This window comes from Lolium rigidum, chromosome 3 (genome assembly GCF_022539505.1).
Source record: "Lolium rigidum isolate FL_2022 chromosome 3, APGP_CSIRO_Lrig_0.1, whole genome shotgun sequence".
In the NCBI taxonomy this organism is placed as follows: domain Eukaryota; kingdom Viridiplantae; phylum Streptophyta; class Magnoliopsida; order Poales; family Poaceae; genus Lolium; species Lolium rigidum.
The window spans coordinates 265,883,403-265,904,370 of record NC_061510.1 but is presented as its reverse complement, the minus strand read 5'-3'; positions in this window follow the sequence as shown (position 1 = coordinate 265,904,370).

Below are 20,968 nucleotides of genomic sequence, written 5' to 3'. Positions count from 1 at the left end.
AGCGGCACTACCGGCCGACCGGCACTGCCGGTGCCATCACAGCGGCACTGCCGGCCATGACCATATGCTGTGCAAGTTTCGCCCAGTTCTGACTCCAATTTTTGCTCCAAATTTTGACAACTTTTCGGCGCCCGTTTGACTCCAAACTTTCACAGTTATCCCTTTTCATATTGACTCTAATTTAGACACCATTTCCGAAATTTTCCGACTCCGAAATTTTGACACCTTCGATCGCTCGTCGTGACCCAAATTTTCGGGCATTGACTTATTTTGCTCGGTTTCCGTTTCGGAGTGCAAGGTTTGTCCAACAAGCTTCCGCGTCTACATCAACACCGCGGCGACACCTTCGGCACCCCGGACTCCGGCGCAACTACGACACCATCTCCACCATCATCGCAAGTTGTGTGTTCCGACACCGCCTAACATTTTCATCTAGGTATAACTTGCTCCCCACCTTGTAGCCCCTCTTCCTTTTGCGACCTATCCTATCGAGCATTGCTTATCAAGTGTTGCGAGACATTGCACGTGGCCCCGATTGTGAGGTGTGTGTGTCGTGTGGAGTCAAGCTTATAAGCAAGGACTCGTGTGGCAAAATAGCAAAAGCGAACTAACGCTAACATAGTGCGAGAAAAAAGCCGCCAAAACACAAAAAGAGCAAAAGAGTGCAAGTGCCCCCATACATACAAATACAAAAGAGTGTCAAGTGCCACCAAATACAAAAGAGTAAAAAGCTTTTAAGCAAAAGAGAGAAAAGAGAAGAGAGGCCGCGTGTGAATCTTGTTGTCTCTCAAGTTGCAACCAAAGCTTTGATCTCTTCTTGTGTTAGTGTGACACCGAGCACCCTTACTTTTGGGTTCTTACACTTTTCCGCTCATTCCTTGGTCGCACTAACCCCATTTATCTCGTGTGTGAGTTCCACATCATTCGTGTTTCCGTGATCACCATTTGGACATTTGATTTTTGGAGCTTACCCACTCTTAACAACAAACTTGATTTCGGATTTTGACTTTTGGCTTTCCACCATCCTCACCTACCACCATATTTGCTAGCTTTTGCGTGTGTTTTTGTGTGTGTACCCAACACAAATTGAATTATTCTCTTGGTTTAGTTAGTTGACCCAATTCTATCACTTCAAGGTGAGACTTGACGGTAGTTTCTTCCACTAACATCCACCATATAGCTTTTGTCGTGCTAACATGGATAGTGAAGAAGAGGATACGGAGGAGTACACGGAGCACTTCGAGGAGGATTCCTCTTCAAGCACCGCGAGATGTGGAGGAACATGTGGAGCTCTACACCGACTATGGCTCCGCGAGCATCGCCAACATGACCGACATCGAGGAGCTCTACACCGACTATGGCTCCGCAAGCATCGCCAACATGGACGACATGGTGGAGCACCACCTTGAGGACGACCTCGACGAGCTCTACATCGACAATGGCTCATCAAGCATGGACGTCATGGGGGAGCACCGCCACGACTACGACATCGACACCATGGCGGAACCTCACCTCGACTCCACCTTGAACAACGCCGAGGCGCCCACATACCCCTACTTGGCCAATGGAGCTACATATGAGGATAGAGGACCTCAACGATGGCACCATCATATGGATCATCAAGAGCGTCCCCAACATGATCGCCATCGACACACTTCTTCGAGCTCCACGAGGCGCCACCATGAGAGTGCTTATGCACATGATCATCTACGGCGAGTTCATCATATGGAGCATCAAGAGCGTCCTCATCATGATCGTCATCGACACTCGTCTACGAGCTCCACAAGGCGCCACCATGAGAGTGCTTATGCACAAGATCGTCGACTTCAAGTACACCATATGGAGCATCAAGAGCGTCCCCATCATGAGCATCATCGACACTCTTCTCCAAGCTCCACAAGGCGCCGCAAGCAACATGCCAAGTCGCATGAGCCATCATCTCGGCATGGCAAGGACCGTCATCGACTCACACCATCTCATGATAGTCGTCGACCACTACCACCTCATGGTCTACATCGACATACGTCACCACATGAGCCTCGCCGCCACAAGCCACTTCATGAGCGCCATCGACCAACACCTTCCACGGATCTTCGACGACACTCATCAAGACATGGTGATGAAGCACGAAGACGAGAGCCTCGACATGAAGGCGACAAACACCATGATAGGGTGCCTACCACTCCAAGGATGGCAAGTGCACATCGCGCATACCTTCCTCATGAGGCGACTTCCACCTCTTGTGCCACCACCACAATGGCCCCTACCTCGTCACATGCCTATGGACTCCGATGCTACAAGTGCAAGCAACAAGGCCACCCTCCACGGGAATGTCCCAATCTCCTATGTGAGGTGTGCAAGGCCAAGGGTCATGTGGCATGGCAATGCACAACGCCAAGCGCCAAGAAGCTCTACTTCGACAAGCTACAAGCACAAGCCACCAAGAAGCCTTTAGCGCCCACACTTCAAGATGAAGATCGCCAAGGTGAACTCAAGGGCGAAGTTGAGCCGAGCCTAGCTCTCATCAACACCATGGCGCCACCGCTTGAGGATGACTTGGGAGGCGATGGAGTTGAGCATGGTGAGCATGGGATTCTCCCTTCACCAAAGGAGGCGCATGGAGTTGAGATGGTTGAGCATGGGAAGTTCCCTTCAACCACGGAGGCGCATGGAGATGAGCAAGTCGAACCTACTCCTACATGCTTGATTGATGAGTTGGTACCAACCCCATGTGAGCATGAGAGCCACTTAGCCCACTTGAGTGAGAGTGATAGTGAGTTGAGTGACTTCCACCTCATATGTGAGTTTGAGTGCTTCCGTTTGGAGGACATGAGTGATACACAAAGTGAGTTGCGAGAGGAAGATGATAGGTCCATGGAGGACACCGCTTTTGCTAACACATTAACCTCTCCCTCGCTTGTGTCTTCTTATGTTGCACTAGGTTCCACGGAGGACGAGTTCCCGCTCATGGAGACGATGTACATGGTGCATGAAGATGATGATATCTCACCATGCTTGCTCCAAGATGGACATGTCGACCACATGGATCCTCCTACTTCCACAACACCTACATCAAATGAGTCGGCCTACAAAGGTAACAACATAGGTGTTGATGATGCCATGATCCCACTAGTGGACATGATGACTTATGAGTGCATGCATGATTTCGTTGATCCATTTGCTACTTCACATGCTACTTTCACTTTCCCATGTGATACTTTGCTTGATAACATTGTTGATCATGTGAAATTGCTTGCTTGTGATACCATGAACATGCCATGCTATGAGAGCTTCACATTTTCCCCGCTTGCTTGCAATGATAATGATTATGATCATGCTAGTGTTGTGACACCCTTGATGAACACTTGCTCTTTACATAGGGTCGTCGACAACAATGATAACATGTTCAACATGCTTTGCCCCACATGTTTACACTATTCCATGATCCTTGCATCCAAGATTGCGAACAATTGCTCTTTCTTATGCTTGGTATGCAAGAATGATTATTTCATTGTCCACGAGATGGCCCCCATAGCCTTCTCACTTTTTGATGATCATGAGTTACCACATGCCATGAATGCACCTTCTTGCCATATGCACCATCGCCATGCATTTCATACTATCTTGATTGACACTAATGGTGATGTGCACAAGACGTGGAACATCATGATGGATGATGTGTTCCTCTACCATGCACACACGCTTTTTGTTCTCTCTATTGTGTGTATAGGTACCCGCACGACAACTTCCACCGCTTCGGAGCATGAGCTCACGAAACGTGCAATTGAGAGCTACCCCATCAAGGACCTAACCCGCGGGAATCACACCAAAGAGTATGTTCCCACAAGCCTTCGCCCTCATGTGTTTCCGACTTGCCTTGTCGAGTTTCCGGTTTGGTCCAACTCCTCGTCACCCCTTTTGCTTCTTATGCAACATATCTTGACACATCTTGTTGGCACAATGGTTGTTGTATGTCTTGATGTTATCATCATACACTCCAAGAATCTCAAGGACCATGTAATACATGTGAGAGACACATTATGCATCTTGTGCCACATGTCACTCATAAAGTTGCTCTTCTTTGGATTTCTCATTTCACCTTTGGCAATTGAAATGGATTCTTTGACACTTGAGGATACCCATACTTGGCTCACGCCAACCATACTTTCCCAAGCTAGAAGTCTCCATAGCTTTGCCATTGCATATAACAATTTTGCCCCAAATTTTGCCGCCAATACTTGCCTTTTGTTTGTTCCATTTGTTTGGGACAATGCTACACCACACATTTTTGACACCTTACAACTCTTACATGCACAAATTTTTGCCCTTCCAAATTTTGGATACATCGACACACTTTTGTTTCCCATTTTTGCCAAATGCCTCTTGGAGAAACGACTTGATGCTTCGTATTTGATTGAGAGCCTCTTGTTCGCCGATCACAAAATTGGCATCCACAAGCTTTCCATTTGCAAGTTGTTTTTCCCCAAGCTCTTCTTCGACCGCGACTTTATCCCTCTACCACAACATGGGACACCCGTCATGGACTACACCATCGGTGAGGAGGAACAAGAGTCGAGGACGACTCTTCCCCAAGGGGGGGGAGATGATGTAGCCCCGCCTATCGTCGAAACTACATCATGGCCAACGTTTCCCCCAAGAGAACCAATGACCCGAGACCGAGTGAAGTCCATACATGATAAGGTGAATTCACTCCTCGCTACACTTGAACTCGACATAACCTTGGACGGATTGCTACCTCATATCTATGTCTATGTGTCATTAGGTACCAATCTCGCCAAGGACCCAAAGGGAGCGTCAAGGAGCCGAGGAGAGGGAAGCCACATGGTTCATGGAAGAAGAAGAAGAAGAAGAAGAAGAAGAAGAAGGGAAGACCAAAGAGAAGGAGAAGAAGTGCTCCAGCCGCCGGCCACAAAGACAGAGCCGGCACCGCCGCTTCAACAGCCGAGCATCGCCGCCCAAGCAAGACCGGCACCGCCGGCCCACCGGCACCGCCGCCCCGAGCACGCCGAGCACTCGCCGGCCCCATCGAAGTCAACTTCATCTCAGCCGTCTATTTATCATCTATGGTCACCACTACTTTATTGTAATGCCCCTTTTACCCCCGGACGGATCTCGGGCCTATATATAGCTCATCCCTCTCCCCAAATTAGGGTTAGACAAGATGATAGCTTAAACATGAAGATGAGCTTTGTCTCCCTAGGGTTTCATCCCCTTTGTATCAAGGCACTCTTGAGTGATTTCTACTCTTCATGGATGATTCAAGGCTACCCCTCTCTCATCCAAGTTCTAGTTGAGATCTCCTCACCAATCTCCCACTTGTTAGATTCTACCCAAGGGTCTCTCTAAGAAGTGGTTCTATTGGCTTGGTCTAACCTACCAAGGGAGTAAATTTGGTTTGTGTTGGGTTGTGTGTGTGTGTTCTTATTTGGATTTTGTGTTCTTCATCCTCTTCCACCTCATTCATCCACTCACTTGGTCAAATTCGTGGGATCTGGGCACATCCTAGCCCTTAGGCCACATCACAAGTAATAGGAATATTAGCATGGTGTACTCTACAATGCTCAGACCACCAAATAGATGCAAAATCTGTGAACTCACAAGTAGCAGCACTAACGCGCAAATGATCAGGATAGCGTAAACATGCAAAGCGTTGCTCTACTTCCAATTCCCATGTAAGATATGCATCAGGATTATATCTACCCTCAAATGGCGGAATATTCAATTTTAGTTTAGCAACATGATCATCATCACGTACCGGCCGTGGAGGTGGTCGAGCGTGGCGGTTCAACTGCCGTGGACGACCAGGAGCAGGTTGTTGGACCTCCTCGTCATCCAGCACGTTCTCATCTACGTGCTCATCCTCGTTCCCTCCATAATCCTCGTATCCTTCATCAGAAGGCGCGTCATGTGCGGCTGCAGCAGCAGCAGCGGTACCTGCACGAACGTCCGCACGAGGAACGCGGTGTGCGCGTCGTTGCACGGTGGCGCGAGCCGGCGGTAACCGAGTCAACAACTCCTGGAACTTGGCGTCGAGCTTGGAGTTGAAGGCTGCCTCGAGGCCATCGATCTTGTCCAGCGCGTCGGTGAGTTTGGCGTCAACATCACCGAGGCGCCCATCCACGTCGGTTGCATGCCCGCCCAAAAGATGGGTGAAGTGAGCATGCATCTCCGCATTCGTCATCTTATCCGGGTCAACGTTCGCCGATTCTCGTGCCTGTCATGGTTAGTATGCAACAAGCAACAATGTATATGCCTACAAACTACGGAATATGGTGGTTCACGCGTAATCCGTCAAGCAAAATACGAAGCTCTTACAAGTTCTTACCAAACAGTAGGAAGGCGATGTGGCAACCAGCAGGAATCGGCGTCTCCAAGGATTGCCAAAGCGATTACCAGGGGTCGATACAAAGCACGTGGAGACAATATGTAGAGCTGTAGGAAGGCTAATATGGTAGCAAACAAGCAAATGTCAAAACAGCAATGCAATATTGAAAGTATGCTCAACAACGGTACTCGTGGCCGGTCCTAGGCTAGACCGTACTAGAGACGCGAGCCTAGAACACTAACAACGTCACGGTGCGGCACACATGCAACTAGCAGTGATGATGTGGCGATGATGTGGCAACGCGAGGTGCGAAAAATCACTATGATGGCAAGTGTCTCAAACTGATCCCCAAGGTCTAAAAACAGTATAGCCTCGTAAAATTACTTACCGGCGGCGAAACTTATCTCACGGAATTTTTTTCTACAGCACAGATGGAATTAGAAGGCAACAGCGAAGGAGGAAAAACAATAAAACCTAATTCTACTCGGACTCTATCACGGCAGAGAAACAACACGAATCTGTGTCGCGGTAGGAAACGGGGTATATGGTGGATACGGATGTATGTGGCAGGGTGTATATGGCAGTGGCGGAAGTATATGGCAGGGTGTATATGGCAGTGGCGGAAGTATATGGCAGGGTGTATATGACAGTGGCGGAAGTATATGGTGGTGGTGGTGGCGGTGATCTGCCTATGGTGCGAGTGGCGGCGGCGGCGTGACTAATATGACCAGAACTCGAAACTCTAAAGGAACTAGACGCTAAGACCAGAGAACTCGACACGAAGATGCGGACACAAATTCAACTATGCAAAACTGAAAAGACAATGCAAGGCGTGGCAGGGGGGTTTATGGGACGAGATGATCTAAACCCTAACTCGTATTTTTGGCTTTTTCGTGGTTTATGGGTATGATGGCAGATGCAATCTACACTAGGAAAACAAGTAAAATCTCACCGAGCAACCTGAAATCCGATACCACTTGATAGGGCAAAGGTGTCCGATCTTTCGATGAGAGTATGATAACGTCGATTTGTGGGTGGAGTTCGTGCTTGACGATCCGACTACACGTGCAAAGCTCGTGCGCCAATGCAATCGCTAGGACAATCTCCGGGAGTTACTGATCTTGTGGATGCGCAATCAGCCTGACCAACGAGGGTCTTAATTCCTACCTGAAATCGAGAACAAGTAAGAACTAATATTGCAATCAGAATATTGCGGATGAAAGATGAAAACTTTATTGAAAAGGTGGGATTCCGAATAGTCGGTCTTGTTTTGGGCGTTGGCCTCAAAAGAAGTACACGAGAGTTCCAGCGATGGCTTACTTTTAATCTAATCAAAATCCGAGTCTAAACGTGACGGCTATGGGGGTATTTAAAGGAGGAAAAGGTGGGGTTTCGACCAGCCATACGTATGGTGGCCGAACCAATCCCTAGAAGGCCTTTCCCCCTTCAATACGGACTCTAAAAAGTGGCTGACTTAATTCCGGCGAAAATGACATGGGCCTGGCCCAAAACTAAAGGTGACGCAACACCATATTATGCTATGGACGAAATTATAAAGTGGAGAACTCTATATTTCGTCCATGTCTTCATCTCTTCTTATGGTGGCTTCAAAGTCCTGAAATCTCCACTTGTGGCGTCATCTTCAATCCTCAAGTGCTTGCTGCCATCTCCTCCATGTGTCATCATGCTCCAATGCTTGTCCTCCTCATCCATGCTAGGTCCATCATTCCTAAGAGTAACAAACATATCTGATTTAGGCAGCATCATATTCTCATGTATATGAGGAACAGTTCCAAGAAACGAAAGTACCTGATAGTTAAGTTGTTTGGCACGAGCTCGAGTGATTGGTCCTTGTATTTGTGTGGCTGTAGGTACAGCGGTTGTATCAATAGATGTGATGTCCTCATCATGTGGTGGCCGAACCAAACCCTAGAAGGCCTTTTCCCTTCAATACGGACTCTAAAAAGTGGCTGACTTAATTCCAACTGAAAATGACATGGGCCTGGCCCAAAACTAAAGGTGACGCAGCACCATATTATGCTATGGACGAAATTATGAAGTGGAGAACTCTATATTTCGTCCATGTCTTCGTCTCTTCTTATGGTGGCTTCAAAGTTCTGAAATCTCCACTTGTGGCGTCATCTTCTATCCTCAAGTGCTTGCTGCCATCTCCTCCATGTGTGATCATGCTCCAATGCTTGACCTCCTCATCCTTGCTAGGTCCATCATTCCTAAGAGTAACAAACACATCTGATTTAGGCAGCATCATATTCCTTGTATTTGTGTGGCTGTAGGTACAGCGGTTGTATTTGTGTATGAGGAATAGTTCCAAGAAACGAAAGTACCTGATAGTTAAGTTGTTTGGCACGAGCTCGAGTGATTGGTCCTTGTATTTGTGTGGCTGTAGGTACAGCGGTTGTATCAATAGATGAGATGTCCTCATCATGCCCCCTTCTTGAATTGAAGTCGTCCTCGATGCAAGCTCATCTTCTTCACCAAAGTAAGGCTTCAAATCTGCAATGTTAAATGTAGGACTTACCGGACCCAATTCTGCAGGAAGCTCAAGTTTATATGCATTATCATTTATTTTCTCTAACACCTTAAAAGGACCAGCGGCACGGGGCATTAACTTAGACTTGCGCAATGCAGGAAAACGATCTTTGCGCAAATGCAACCAAACAAGATCACCAACATCAAACACAACATGCTTTCTTCCTCTATCCCCAGCAATTTTATACTTAGCATTCATGCGTTCTATGTTGTCTTTAGTAGTCTCATGCAATTTTAATATCAATTCAGCACGTTGTGTAGCATCCAAATCATTTTGCACCGAAGATGGTAAAGGCAATAAATCAATAGGTGCACGTGGAACAAAACCATACACAATCTCAAAAGGACACATCTTAGTGGTAGAATGCAGCGAACGATTGTAAGCAAATTCAATATGAGGCAAACACTCTTCCCACAATTTTAAGTTCTTCTTCAAAACAGCCCGCAGCATAGTAGACAAAGTTCTATTTACTACTTCAGTTTGTCCATCAGTTTGGGGATGACATGTAGTACTAAACAGCAGTTTAGTCCCCAACTTAGCCCATAAACATCTCCAAAAGTGGCTAAGAAATTTAGTATCACGATCAGAAACAATAGTATTTGGCACACCATGTAAACGCACGATTTCACGAAAGAACAAATCAGCAACATGTGTAGCATCATCAGTTTTGTGACATGGAATAAAGTGTGCCATTTTAGAAAACCTATCCACAACAACAAAGATACTATCCCTCCCCTTTTGTGTACGAGGCAAACCCAAAACGAAATCCATAGAAATATCCTCCCAAGGTACACCAGGAACAGGAAGAGGCATATATAAACCATGTGGATTAAGTCGAGACTTAGCTTTTTGACATGTAGTGCAGCGTGCCACAAATCTCTCAACATCTCGACGCATACGTGGCCAAAAGAAGTGTGCAGCAAGTACATCCTCCGTCTTCTTCACACCAAAGTGACCCATCAATCCTCCTCCATGTGCCTCCTGCAACAACAAAAGACGAACGGAACTATCTGGGATGCATAGCTTGTTAGCACGGAACACAAATCCATCATTGAAAAACCAATGTAGCCAGAAAAATTTTTTCGGAGGCGTTTCCGGACTCTTTTTTTTGCTCTCCTTCCAATTACTTACTGGCGGCCGAAACTTATCTCACGGAATTTTTTCTACAGCACAGACGGAATTAGAAGGCAACAGCGAAGGAGGAAAAACAATAAAACCTAATTCTACTCGGACTCTGTCACGGCAGAGAAACAACACGAATCTGTGTCGCGGTAGGAAACGGGGTATATGGTGGATACGGATGTATGTGGCAGGGTGTATATGGCAGTGGCGGAAGTATATGGCAGGGTGTATATGGCAGTGGCGGAAGTATATGGCAGGGTGTATATGACAGTGGCGGAAGTATATGGCAGGGTGTATATGGCAGTGGCGGAAGTATATGGCAGGGTGTATATGGCAGGGTGTATACCACTTGATAGGGAAAAGGTGGCCGATCTTTCGATGAGACGTGGATAGATCGATTTGTTGGTGGAGTTCGTGCTTGACGATCCGACTACACGTGCAAAGCTCGTGCGCCAATGCCATCGCTAGGACAATCTCCGGAGTTACTGATCTTGCGGATGCACGATCAGCCTGACCAGCGAGGGTCTTAATTCCTACCTGAAATCGAGAACAAGTAAGAACTAATAATGCAATCAGAATATTGCGGATATAGATGAAAGCTTTATTGAAAAGGTGGGATTCCGAATAGTCGGTCTTGTTCTGGGCGTTGGCCTCAAAAGAAGTACACGAGAGTTGCAGCAATGGCTAACTTTTAGTCTAATCAAAATCCAAGTTCTAATGACGGCTACAGAGGGATATATATGGGGGAAGTCAAGGGATTTTCGTCCAACCAGCTAGGGTTGGCAAAAAACACCCCTAAATGGGCCTTCCTCCACTTATATGGCCTCTTAAAATCCCCTAAAATACCTAATCCCAAAATACATGGGCCTGACCCATTAAATAAGGTGATGCAGCACCAAAAATAACTCTTTGGACGAATTTTATGATGGAGTAACTTGTATAATTCATCCAAGCATCGTTGCTTCACTATGGTGGCTTCAATGTTCTGAAATCCTCGCTTGCAACGCCATCCCGAATCCTTGCGTGTCTCGCTGCCATCTCCATGCACGTTCCTAATCCAATGCTTGGCGTCCATGCTAGATCCATTCCTAAATAATATAAATACATTTGATTTAGGCAAGCATCATATTCTCATATATATCAGGAAGGATTCCTAGTAACGAATGTACCTGAGATGTGGTTGTAGGAGTATTGGTTGTATCTATCATAGAGATGTCCTCATCATCCTCCCCTACTTGAATTGAAGTCGTCCTCGACGTAGTCTCATATTTTTCACCAAGATATGCCTTCAAATCGGAGGTAATCATGTCCTCATCAGTATGTCGACATCAAACTATGGCGATCGATTGAATGTGTCCCGCTAGTGCAGGTGTTTGCGATGTAAGTCAGCATCGGCGATCGGCCGAATACACCGCTGCTGCTGCGTGGGACGCATCTCTGTCGTAGATGTATTAATCTCAAACAGTCAAATTAAAGACAATATAATTCCGATCATTTCTGAACTGAAAACTGCACCTCAAGCTGGACGACGATTAAACAGCTAGATGTAAATCGAAATACGATAGCAACAGACAAACTATACATAGAACTGATCAATCTGATAACTGATATCCTGAAGTGCGGTCATTGCTCATGTATCCCCGAAGCCTGCATGGACAACAACAGACAGATCTGTGGTGTAAGCTCGATTCATAAAACTCTAACCGTGAGATTCTGTAAACTTGGAAGGTTAGGAGAATTTGTAGAGAAAGAAGATTAGGCCAAGCCAAGTGCCAAGACGGGATCAGAGGATCGTACCTATGTTTTAATCATAGGTCACCCTTTTTTAGATCGATTGCAGATCAAACATTGAAGCAGCTCACGACATGAAGAATTGACACGGCGAGGAGGACGGTAAAGAAGAGCGATGATGGCATGGAGAATTGACGCGTCCAGGAGAGCGATATTTAGGAAGAGCGGGGGTAGGTTAGCCGACGGCTGGAGGCTGCGCTGGTTGGGGCGGCGGAGCATGCTTCATGCGCGAGAGTTCTCTTCCTAATCATGCGGAAGAGTTTTTTTGTCGTTTCTTCCATCGTGATTACCCAATCATTACGTACGTCCTTTGACGTGCCTCGTGCCTTTTAGATCGGACACTACTTGTTAAATCTACGTCGTTTATACATCTTAGTTTTGGAGCGATAAATCTTTACCGTTGTTTGTCTGTTGTTTTAATAATATAATAGATAGATAGATAGATAGATGTGCATCGATTACTCTTGCTTGAATAAGCATTGTTCGAAGGATCCGTTCCCTTGCCGCGCATTGACCAATGATTCGACGGCAGGGTCGGAACTTCTATGTTTTCTTGACGCATATTCCGGGTATCACCAGATCCGTATGAACAAGTTCGACCAAAAGGCGACCTCGTTCATCACACCCTTTGGCACTTACTGCTATGTCACCATGCCCTTTGGCTTGAAAAATGCAGGTGCCACTTACCAATGTACGACGTAGCGCTGTCTCAACGACCAAATTGGCCGGAACGTGCACGCTTACGTCAACGATATCGCGGTCATGACTCGGAAAGGCTCCGACTTGATCAGCAACCTCACGTAAACCTTTCGCAATCTCTGACGGTATAAGATGATGTTGAATCCGCTGAAGTGCGTCTTTGGCGTGCCAGCCGAAAACTCCTTGGCTTCATAGTGTCTCACAGAGGCATCGAAGTTAACCCGGAAAAGATCAAGGCAATTCTGTGCATCAAAAGGCCAACTTGCTTCAAAGATGTGGAACGACTAACGGGTTGTGTCGCCACAATCAGTAGATTTGTTAACCGTCTTGTCGAGAAGGCGCTACCTTTATACAAGTTGCTGAAGAAATCAGAAAAATTTGTCTGGGATGACGCAGCAGACGCAGCACTTCAGGGGTTGAAAGAACTACTCACATCCCCACCTATTTTGGCGGCACTAGTCGAGTCAGAACCAATGTTCCGCTATCTGGCAGCCACCAACAAGGTTGTAAGCTTAGTTATCGTGGTGGAGCGAAAGGAAGAAGGCTACGAGCACGGAGTCCAGAGGCCAGTTTACTACATAAGCGAGGTCCTAACGGAATCCAAGCAACGCTACCCTCACTTTCAGAAGCTTGTCTATGGAGTTTTCCTAGGCAGCCGGAAGCTGAGACATTACTTCTAAGAACACCCCATGACGGTGGTGAGTAAAGCTCCCTTATCAGCCATCATCAACAATTCCGATGCGATAGGGCGAGTGGCGAAATCGGGTATTGAGTTATCTGCCTTTGATATCAACTACCAAGCCAGAACCGCGATCAAATCCCAAGTATTGGCAGATTTTATTGCCGATTGGACTGAAACGCCGGAAGGCGCACCTGACCCGGAACCAGAACCATGGATCATGCACTTTGACGGATCCAAGCAACACCAAGGCTCGGGGGCTGGAGTCACCCTGAAGTCACCTACCGGAGAAGAATTGCAGTACGTCCTGCATATTCACTTCGAAGCTACAAACAACATGGCGGAATACGAGGCTCTACTACACGGTCTGCGCATCGCTAAGGAAATTGGGATCAAGCACATCATATGCTGCGGAGATTCCGACCTAGTGGCACAACAAGTAGCCGGAACCTGGAACGCCAGAAACTCTGTCATGGCGGCTTACAGAGACGAAGTTGACGAGATCGCCAAAAGCTTCCTCGGATACGAAGTCAAGTACGTCAGGAGAGACGATAACACAGTGGCAGATATGCTGTCTAAGCTCGGATCCAGCAGAAAACCAATCCCGCCTGGCATTTTCCTGGAGCATCTACGGATACCCTTGGTGAAGGGCGCAAACCCGGAAAACCCAGACATGGCAGTATCTCCGGCTAAGGAAGTGATGGCTATCATTCCGGCCTGGACACAGCCGTTCCTGGACTACCTCATTGATCGAAAGTTGCCTGAGGATGAGGTCCTCGCACGACAGATCATCAGACGAGCAAGATCCTACACAATAGTTGATGGACAGCTCTACAAAATAAGTGCAAACGGGGTATTTCTCAAATGCATCTCGAATCAAGATGGCATTGGAATCCTCAGAGAGATCCACGTAGGGGATTGCGGGCAACAAGCCGCCCCCAGGTCCCTCGTTGCAAAAGCTTTTCGGCTAGGATTTTAATGGCTCACAGCTAAAGAAGACACTGAGAAGTTGGTGAAAACCTGCCGAGGTTGTCAGTACTACGCTACTCAACTAAACGCTCCAGCTCAAGAGCTGAAAACCATCCCTATCATCTGGCCGTTCGCGGTCTGGGGGCTCGATATGGTTGGAAAACTAAAAAAAATCATCTCCTGGTTGTCATGACTACCTTTTGGTCGCTATTGACAAGTTCTATAAGTGGATCGAGGCAAAACCAGTGAGAAAAGCCGATGGTGCTACGGCACTAAAATTCGTGTGCAGCCTCGTGACGAGATTCGGCATCCCGCACAGCATAATCACAGACAATGGCACAAATTTCGCACAGGGAGAACTCAAGGATTACTGCAATGACGTGGGGATCCGGCTTGACCTTGCATCTGTGGCTCATCCGCAATCCAATGGTTAGGTCGAACGAGCCAATGGCCTTATACTAGCCAGAATCAAACCTCGCCTCGAAGAACCGCTGCGACGCGCAGCCGGAGCTTGGGTTGACGAGTTAGACTCTGTTCTGTGGAGTTTACGAACTACCCCTAACAGGTCAATCGGATTCACTCCGTTCTTTCTGGTATACGGATCCGAAGCTGTGCTCCCCACGGACATCATCCATGATACGCCGCGAGTTTCCGCCTACGATGAAGAAACTGCTGACGAGGCTTGACAGCTATCTGTGGACCTGATCGAAGAAGCTCGGAACTTAGCTGACCAACGCTCCACTATCTACCAGCAGAAACTCCGACGCTATCACAGCCGTCGAGTTCGGAACCGCTCGTTCATGGTAGGAGATTTAGTCCTCCGCCTTCGTCAGGTGAAAGATCACAAGTTGCAATCTCCATGGGAAGGACCCTTTGTCATTAGTAAAGTGCTTCACAACGGATCATACTACCTTGTCGATTTCTGGGAGCTAAAGGATAGACCTGCTAATTGATACCGGAAACGCAAGACAGAGGATCCGGATGACATATACGATGAAACAGATCGCCCCTGGAATATAGCACAGCTACGTCCTTTCCACACTTAGAAAAATTTCACATTACATACTTTGTAATATCTATGATACATGATCAATGAAATAAAGCATATGGTTCACTCTTAGAGTCCTTTACCTCCTTTAATTTTTCATTTTTGGATCGTGTATGTTTTCCGACTAAAACCGCAGAGCTGGATATTTCCGCCTAGGCGTGTATGAAAGTTGTGATTTGCAAATCGTCCTTTAGGACGTAAGCTTAAGTTTTTCTGGTGGAAAAGTTCTCCGTTGCAAACTCATGGATTCCTGGTAGCGACTTTCGGCACTTAGGCTGGGGGCTTGTTTCCGCGGTTATTGACGGATTGCCATTGGGCTTCGTCGCCGCAGGCGAGCGTTTCCGGCCAAAGTTTTACGGCTCGTGGAAGGTCAAGTAAGTAAGCCGGAAAATTTCGAAGTTGGCACTTGCTTTTCAAATAAACGAAACATGCATATATATAACGGCTAGCAAGATGAGTGCTTTCCGCCCACATGCATAATTGCTCCGGGGCCAAAATGATACATCTGTTTGATTGTTCGACAGGGTTCACTCGGAGGACTGATCCTCATCAGAAGCAACGTAGGCGGGGCCATCGCCAGAGTCATCGCCGGAGCCCTCCTTGGAATGATCAGCGCTTGACCCGGAGCCTTCCACATCACCCTCCTCAGCGCCCTCCTCTTCTTCATCCTCCGCGTCAGAGAAACCTTCCGGAAGATTGTACTTGTTATACCAGAACGAGTGGTTAACTTGTCCGGCAAACAGTCGATCATATCCTTGGGTCTCCGCGAGAGTGGCTCTCATGTTGGTGCCCTTGGGAGCTCCGCGCGCAACATCCGCAAATTTCATGGCGGATCTTGCTGATAAGCTCAAGAAGAGCCAGCATAGGGTCCAGACCTTGGCGGCGAAGAATAAGAGTCATGAGGCGGAGGCGGAGGCCATTGACAAGATGATTTTCCGTAAGGACTTGTTGTTTAACTCCGGCTTCCTCATACTTTGCTTTTGTCCGCGGGAGAAACTGATCATACTTTTTGCAGGAAGCCAAAAAGAAGAAGGAACTCCGCGGAGGATTCTTTCAGGAAGTTCTTGAGAGACTCATTCTCAGCCTCCAAAACTTCGATCTTGGCGGAAAGTGCGTCAACGGAGGGGCGCTTGGCAATTTCTTCTGTAAGGCGGAATGGCACGCAATTATAAACTGATTGCTCATGATAAGACACGCGTTGATAAGCTTAAAGGGCAACCCGGAGTTCTTACCTTCGTAGTTTTTTACGCGGGTCTCCAGGATTGATACAACTTTCTGGCTATACGCGACGTTCTGGCGTAGCCCTTCAATTTCGTTATTTGCTCCAAGCACATGGACGCGCAGATCTTCATGCAGTTTCCGCGTGTTCTGAGAAGCAGGCAGCAGTTAGCCGGAAATTCAAAATTCTGGGGGCTGTCAAGAAGTTTAAATCCTTATGCTGAGAAAATTCTAAATTTCTGCTAAGGTGCGCATTTAAAAGCATCAGCTCACACATGTTACTCGGAAAAATGTCCAACCCAATGCTTGGGGGCTAGTGTTACTTGGCGCACGTGCTTGTGCTGGGCAAAGAAGACCTTGATCTCTCCGTCGAGATTTGACAATGTTTGCTCTTCTGTATCCGGGCTTCCCCACACCTCGCTCATCAGACGAGACATCTCCGCGTGGCGCTGAGAGAGGGGAACCTTTTGGAGAATCGGAAACAGATGTGGGTGCGTCTGGGGCGTACCAGTTGCACCACTTAGTAGCAGTTTTTGTTCGGCATCATTAGCCGTAGCTTCAGCCGAAGTAATATCTAGTTGCTCAGGCACAGGATGAGTCGAGGACGCATCTTTGCCATATTCGCCCTTGCCGCAGCCGTCGTGGCCAGATTCAGTAGCGGGATCTTCGGGAAGGTCATCCACATTGATGACGTCCTTCGGATTGGCCGCAGCAGATGAAGAAGGCTTTGGCGGAGCCTCCGCTTGAGGGGTGACGGGCATCGAAGCCAGAGACGGCTTGGCTTTCTTCTTGGGGATCTTGGGGGCTGGCTTCCGGAGCTTTTGTTGCAAAATAAAGAAGGCATAACATTTAGCATATGCTGGTTCACGGTAGCAAGAGAATTTTCAGACGGAAGTCAAGTGCTTACCCGGATGACATGAAAAACTGGTGGATGTTGGGTTGAGCTCGGTTGCTGGTATCGATGAGTTTGAGGCGCTTCTTCTCCGCCTCCGCTTTCCGGGTAGCCGCGGTGCTAAGCACTTCGCGGGCACGTTTAGCAGCTGGGCCGGAGGAAGCACCCCTCTTCCTTTTGGAGGGACCCGGAGCTTCGGGAACCTCCGCGTCGGACGCGACCTCCGGGTCGGTGTTGCCTGCGTGAGGGACTCGGAGGAGAGTTCCGAGATCTTTTTCCTCGAGGGCCTCAAGCTAAGTTACACAGCCAACACTTCAAATTTAGCAAAGACTAAAAAGGAATCAATGGTTGAATCAAAGAAACATACCGCGGTCCTGGAGCCGTTAGTGTGGATATCCATATTACACACGTGGATCCGGAGATCATGTGGGATTTTGATCAGCACCCGGAGCCGCCCTGTCCAAGGCGTCGGCGGAGAGGTTGTCCTTGGAGGCGCGCATGGTATCGTCGCGCCCCGTGTACTGGAACAGCAGGCGGTCCCGATGTTGTAGGGGCTGGATCCGCTTAGTGAACCAGGACATTGTAAGGTCCTTCCCCGACAAACCCTCGTCCGTCAGCTTGCAGATCCGCCCAACTGCCCGAGTCAATTGAGGTGACTCGAATAGATGGGGACATTGAGTCCAGGCCGGAGTCTCGCTAGGGGGGCCGTCCTTGAAATCCGGCAGCACCTTAGGGCAAGTCGGATCAGCAACGTCCTTCAAGTAGAAGAAGAAGGAACTCCGCGGAGGATTCTTTCAGGAAGTTCTTGAGAGACTCATTCTCAGCCTCCAAAACTTCGATCTTGGCGGAAAGTGCGTCAACGGAGGGGCGCTTGGCAATTTCTTCTGTAAGGCGGAAAACCACGCAATTATAAACTGATTGCTCATGATAAGACACGCGTTGATAAGCTTAAAGGGCAACCCGGAGTTCTTACCTTCGTAGTTTTTTACGCGGGTCTCCAGGATTGATACAGCTTTCTGGCTATACGCGACGTTCTGGCGTAGCCCTTCAATTTCTGTTATTTGCTCCAGCACATGGACGCGCAGATCTTCATGCAGTTTCCGCGTGTTCTGAGAAGCAGGCAGCAGTTAGCCGGAAATTCAAAATTCTGGGGGCTGTCAAGAATTTTAAATCCTTATGCTGAGAAAATTCTAAATTTCTGCTAAGGTGCGCATTTAAAAGCATCAGCTCACACATGTTACTCGGAAAAATGTCCAACCCAATGCTTGGGGGCTAGTGTTACTTGGCGCACGTGCTTGTGCTGGGCAAATAAGACCTTGATCTCGCCCTCGAGATTTGACAATGTTTGCTCTTCTGTATCCGGGCTTCCCCACACCTCGCTCATCAGACGAGACATCTCCGCGTGGCACTGAGAGAGGGGAACCTTTTGGAGAATCGGAAACAGATGTGGGTGCGTCTAGGGCGTACCAGTTGCACCACTTAGTAGCAGTTTTTGTTCGGCATCATTAGCCGTAGCTTCAGCCGAAGTAATATCTGGTTGCTCGGGCACAGGATGAGTCGAGGACGCATCTTTGCCATATTCGCCCTTGCCGCAGCCGTCGTGGCCAGATTCAGTAGCGGGATCTTCGGGAAGGTCATCCACATTGATGACGTCCTTCGGATTGGCCGCAGCAGATGAAGAAGGCTTTGGCGGAGCCTCCGCTTGAGGGGTGACGGGCATCGAAGCCAGAGACGGCTTGGCTTTCTTCTTGGGGATCTTGGGGGCTGGCTTCCGGAGCTTTTGTTGCAAAATAAAGAAGGCATAACATTTAGCATATGCTGGTTCACGGTAGCAAAAGAATTTTCAGACGGAAGTCAAGTGCTTACCCGGATGACATGAAAAACTGGTGGATGTTGGGTTGAGCTCGGTTGCTGGTATCGATGAGTTTGAGGCGCTTCTTCTCCGCCTCCGCTTTCCGGGTAGCCGCGGTGCTAAGCACTTCGCGGGCACGTTTAGCAGCTGGGCCGGAGGAAGCACCCCTCTTCCTTTTGGAGGGACCCGGAGCTTCGGGAACCTCCGCGTCGGACGCGACCTCCGGGTCGGTGTTGCCTGCGTGAGGGACTCGGAGGAGAGTTCCGAGATCTTTTTCCTCGAGGGCCTCAAGCTAAGTTACACAGCCAACACTTAAACAAATTTAGCAAAGACTAAAAAGGAATCAATGGTTGAATCAAAGAAACATACCGCGGTCCTGGAGCCGTTAGTGTGGATATCCATATTACACACGTGGATCCGGAGATCATGTGGGATTTTGATCAGCACCCGGAGCCGCCTGTCCAAGGCGTCGGCGGAGAGGTTGTCCTTGGAGGCGCGCATGGTATTGTCGCGCCCCGTGTACTGGAACAGCAGGCGGTCCCGATGTTGTAGGGGCTGGATCCGCTTAGTGAACCAGGACATTGTAAGGTCCTTCCCCGACAAGCCCTCGTCCGTCAGCTTGCAGATCCGCCCAACTGCCCGAGTCAATTGAGGTGACTCGAATAGATGGGGACATTGAGTCCAGGCCGGAGTCTCGCTAGGGGGGCCGTCCTTGAAATCCGGCAGCACCTTAGGGCAAGTCGGATCAGCAACGTCCTTCAAGTAGAAGAAGTTGCCGGACCAGTACTGCACGGACTCAAGGCGGTCTGTGTGCGGGTACACGCGCCCGGGGAGGAGCTTGAAGGTGATGCCACCGCAGGTGGCCAGCGTGGAAGTCTGCAAAACTTTCTCCTTTTTGACGGAGAAGTAGTACTGGAAGAGGGAGAGTTCCGAGGTTACCCGGATGTGGCCTTCGCATAGCGTCGCGTGGTTGCTGATGGCCAGGATGCTGTTCGGAGAAATGTGGTGAGGTTGAAGCTCGTACGCCCTCAGGATTTCCGAGAAGAAATCGCTGGGCGGGAGAGAGAAGCCACGTTCGACGAGCGCCTTGGTCACCACCCACTCTCCGGCTTCAGGAGCCGGAAACAGGGCGCCTGGGATCGTACGCCAAGATCCGGGCTTCAGAAAACCTTCCGCCTCGAGGTTGCTGAGTTCGATCTCCGTGGTGGTGCAGGGCCACAATTTTCCCTTGGCTTCGCTATCTCGCGTGCGAGCCTTTGATTTCTTGGCGGCTGCTTCCTCCACCTTCTTTTCCATTTGCTCAGCACCCGCGATTTCTTCCGGGTTGGCTGATGATCCTTCTATGTTCTTGCCGGAGTCTTTTCGAGGCTCCAGATGAACTCGGACGAGGGGAGGAGGGGCGGATGAGATTGGTGTCGCCATGATAGGCTCGGATGAGGGAGGCGGAGTAGAAGAATACATCTACAAAGAAAATGCGAGCTGGCTAACTTAGTCGGATCCAATGTTACTACCCTAGTCATCCCTACCAACTACGGCGAGAAGGCAAAGCTCGAAGGGCTTACCGGAATGGATTCCGCGGTGGTCGGAGTCTCCGGCGGTGAGGTTTCGCTGCGGTGGCTCGCCGAACTTAAGAACACGAAGAACAGCACACTGCGGCGATGGTGCTCCGGTGATCTTCCGGCGGACTTCGGTACGGCGGAGGAGGAGCTTGGAGGCGGCGCTGTGCTGAGAGGTGAAAAGGGGGCGAATGGGTGATTTAGGGTTGAACGGCGGATATTTATAGGCCGAAGGGAGGAGATTC